Raw genomic sequence first — 4,719 nt, forward strand, 5'->3', positions numbered from 1 at the left:
GAGGTGTACAGAATTTAGGGATGTCACAGGAGTCTGAGAGAGGGGTGGAAGTGAATGGCCCCTTTACGACCACCATTTATGCAAAAAGACCCTGATGCTGGGAAAGACTGAAGGCAAAAGGAGAAGGGGACGGCAGAGGATGAGATGGCTAGATAGCATCACGGATGCAATGAATATGAACTTGAGCACGCTCCGGGAGAGAGCGCAGGACAGGAAGGCTTGGCGTGCTATGGTCCATGGGGTCACGAAGAGTCGGACACGACTGAACGACTGAACAACAACAACAACTTTTACGGAAAACATGGAGCAGCCATTTTTTCACAAACTACTGGCAGCTGGGTGAGAGGGTGGGTGGCCGTGAGATGGCCACCAAACCACCACCCCTGCCTGCCCCTGCTTGCCATGCTGAAGAAGCCACTGTACAGCCCAGCAAATGCCCAGAGAGTATGCCCAGTGGCCATCCATCCCCACTCCAAGCTACCATTTTGCCGGGGAAAAAAGTGGTTCGGGGTTTTCTGTAAAATTAATAAATGGTAGTCAGAAAGGGGCCATTTATTCAATGTCTCTTGATCCTAGAACAGGGGATCATCCCATGAAGCTGATGGGTGGGAGATTCAGGCCAGATAAGAGGTAATATTTCTTCACACAATGCTATGGAATTTGCTATGAGAAGATAAAGTTATTGCCACCACTTTGGACGGCATTAAAAGGGGATTAGGCAATTTCATCAAGGATATAAGGTTATCAATGGCTACTAGTCCAGATGGCTATATCCTCTCTCCAGTACCAGAGCAGAGGCTATATACTTATGTACACCAGTTGTTGGAAAATGCTCTGCCCCAACCCAGCTTTTCCCACCTCACCAGCTAATAGCCTGGTCAGAGAAGTCAATGTTGCCCCCACACAAACATACACCTTGTTTCAAAAGGGAAAGCTTTCCACTTAGTCAGAAATCAGGAGTTGCAACACTAATTAGTTCTAGCCTGCAGGAAATGGCTTCAGCCCATGGAAAGGTGTATTGCTCTAATATGTCCTGGTACAAATTGTAGCCTCCACTTCTGCTTCCCCCTCTGTCGAGAAATGTACCAAAATACAATAATTACAACTAAAACCACAGCAGCCCACCAAACCCCTGGGTTACATTTCTCATCCACACAGCCCTGCTGTTGTGGCCAACTAACATACTCATGTACATAAATCTGCTGAGCACTAATTTCCACCCCACACACACCCATGCACACACACATTGAAGTTTAACTTCACAGCATAGACAAACCACCACCATAACAACAAACAACCACAACCAAACCTTCTACTTGGCCCTTATTGTAACCAGCTCATCCTATAGCGATACATTTTGTGTGGGTAGGCACTGAGACTGCTGGCCGAGAGGGCCAGCTAGGGTAGCATGGGCCTAAACAGCCTCCTGTAAGCTCCACCTTAACTGGCATCTGGACATAGCATGAATCCAAATGCTGATGATGCCCCACATGTTGCTAAACCTACCTGGAAATCTGCAGATACACACTGAACAGGGATGCCACTGCACTGGACAATTAGGTTCCTGCCTAAGCATCATTGTTATTTTATAAACTCCCAGTGCCCAACATATCTCTTATCCCGTTCATATTCAAGGTGGTCTGCAAGCACTGCTTCAGGCAGGACACTGATGAATTTGCAGCTGACTCAGCTCATGCAGAGGTGCTGTTTAGGACACATTTTTACAACACTCTTGAGATCACAACATTTGCTGAAATGATGGAGCATCTTCCACTTCCTAAGCTTAGAGTAGTAATTCACCTAATTATATCATAGATAGGAAGCAACAAAAAAAGTCCACCTCCCATTGTAAAGGTACTATTCATCTATTAACCTTTGATCATTAGATGAGCCTACACAGTCCTATAGCAAAGACAGGAGAAATCACGTGGAGTTGAGGCGCACACACATGGAAGCAACAGGTTGTGAAATTACATAATCCTACTATTATTGGTACTGTCAACACATTTCTAGACAACTATGTATCTCTGTCTCTAACAATTATATAGAATAAGGATGGGGGAGAAATTTGTTTGGTTCATATATAAGTGTGAACTTACCTAATTTCACACTTTTGAACCAAAACATGAACACCGTTACACCTCAAAATTTGCATTTCTCTGAATTTTGTAATGGAGTCGTCCAATCAAAAATTGCACACAACTACAAAAATACATACATTAAATGGAAATGCACACAAGTATGTGTATATCAGTGAAACTAACCTTCTAAATGCAATAAATTAGAAACATAGCTTGCAAAATGTGTGTATTAGGCAAAATTACATACAAAAATGCAAGTACTAGGAGAAATATGCACAAAAATGTGTACACATTTTCATTACAACTTTTTTATTATAAAAATCTCAAATTTCAGGATGAATCCAATTGACAACTGAAGGGGGGCAGAGAAGGGCAGCTGAGGTTTTTTTTTGTTTTTGTTTTTTCTCTTCCACATGGAATCCTTTCTGGTGGTATCTCTACCCGGTTTTGTCGCCTGCTGTTTTGCAACCCATGATCCACACTGAGCCCCTTTTTTCTTGGTGGTTATAGTGGCATTTCACACCCACATGAGGGAGGAAAAGGTATCAGTATCTTTTCTCTGTTCCGAACATGTGTGTTGATGAGTGTAACTCAGCTGCGCATGCCATGGATGGATGGATGGATGGATGGGTGATAGATAGAGATATACTGGAAGTGTGGTATTTGAGAAATCCTTAATTTAGAATTCTGGAGCATAAGCTCTCCTTTATCCACTAATGTCCTTCTCAGTTTCTCAACAAAGATGGCTGCTAGAATGGGGGCTACTGGCAGACAATTGAAACCAGACTGAGCAGACTCCCCCCTCCTTGCTTTGTTAAAATACAGCTTCAGTGCCTCCCCTCCATCTAGGGATGTTAGAGAATTCTGCCATGGACTCCAGTGAGCTCAGATTCTTTAGAGTCCATGGCGGAATGGAGTAATCCCCCCCGCCACCCCATGAAATTGTCCCGGGACAGACCCTAGTTGGTGTCTGCTGTCCAGGTCTGTCCGCTGCCCCTGGTCTGTGGCCATGAATGGCTGCCCCAGTCTGTGGCCGCCATTTGCATCCCTGCATTAGCTGTGACAGGCTACATATATATTTACGTAGCCTATCACGAAAAGAGCAGGGATGAAATTGGCATAGGGATGTACAAAACACTTAACTGGCTCCATTCTGGGGCATCCGCGGTGGGGGGAGGCACTCCGTCCCTCCCCCCAGAATCCTCCCTGGCTGGCTCCACTCTGCGGCGACTCTGCGGAGCCGCCAGCCGGGGCCAGCCGCAGCTGGAATTCCAGCCGCTGCAGGCTGCTGTGGCTGCAAATGGTGGCCACTATGCTGGCTGCCAGTTGCGTGGCTGCCAAGCCATGATAGGCTATGTAATAGGCGATGTAATAGGCTATGTAAATACTTACGTAGCCTATTACGACAAAGAGCAGGGGCTCAAATGGTGTAGTGGCCGCCATTTGTACCCCTGCTCTTTGCCCTGATAGGCTAAGTAAGTATTTATGTAGCCTATCACGAAGAAAGGCAGCCACAAAAATGGTGGCCGCTACGATGGCTGTCATTTGCGGCCGCAGCAGCCCAGCAGCGGCCGGGAGACCAGCCGGAGCCGCCACTGCATCCGCCTCCACCAGAGCCGCTGGAGCCGCCGGAGCTGCCGCATCTGCCCGCAGGTATGCTCTGTCCCAGGGGGATTCTGTCTGGTGGCAGAGGGGGGGAGGCCGTTCTGCCACAGATTCTGGGTGGCTGAATTCTTAAGTATCAGGCCTCACTAGAGTCCATGTTGGAATTCTCTGACATTCCTAAAATGGCATAGCGGCCACAGCCCAGCTGCGGGTGGCCCCGGCTGATGGCTCCACAGACTCGCTGTGGAGCAGAGCCAGCCAGGGAGGATTCCGGCGGGAGGGATGGATGCCTCCCGCCCCGCAGATGCCCTGGACGGAACGGGGTAAGTAATTCGTACACCCCTGCCCACATCACAAAACTGTCACACGTATTTTTTTAATGTATAAAAAATACTTGTGCAAGTCTGTTCTTCTAGAATACCACTAACATACATTTATATTGCTTTTTTGAAACTAAAGTGAAGCAGGCAATTTCAGTACTGTGTTCCAGGAGTAAAGCAGGAAAGGAAACAAATAATTAAGTATCTGCTAATGGCAGCTTGAAGAGCTCAAAGGAGATCACACCAGTTTCCATTTTAAAGGACTGAGGTGATTCCCCTCCCCCTTGGCAGCACATCACTGCTATGTAAAAAGGAAACCTTGGTTTCCCCTGCCCCCATCAACACCATTGTAAAGTTGTCTCACACAATTTAAAACTTTTTTAAATTTTTATGTGTAATCCTTGTGCAACTCTGTTCTTCTGGAATACCAGTAATTTAGGTTTGTTTGTTTGTTTGTTTTAAGCACCAAAGCAAACTGCAGAGTTAAGTGAGCGATTTCAGTATGGGCACTAAACACATTGCATTCAGGGAGTAAAGCAGCAAAAGAAACAATTAAGGGGCTGCTAATGCTGTTTTTCAGAGCTTGAAGGAGCTGGAGGACACAAAATGACTCTACATCAGGAAATACATAGCAAGCAATCAGGAAAGGAGGGGCGTCTCCAGAATCCACCTTCCCCACAGACAGCCCCTCTCACACTACTGCCATTCTGCAT

Source organism: Heloderma suspectum, chromosome 6 (assembly GCF_057233095.1).
Source record: "Heloderma suspectum isolate Gila_16-S chromosome 6, 16-S_ref, whole genome shotgun sequence".
NCBI classification, from domain to species: Eukaryota; Metazoa; Chordata; class Lepidosauria; order Squamata; family Helodermatidae; genus Heloderma; species Heloderma suspectum.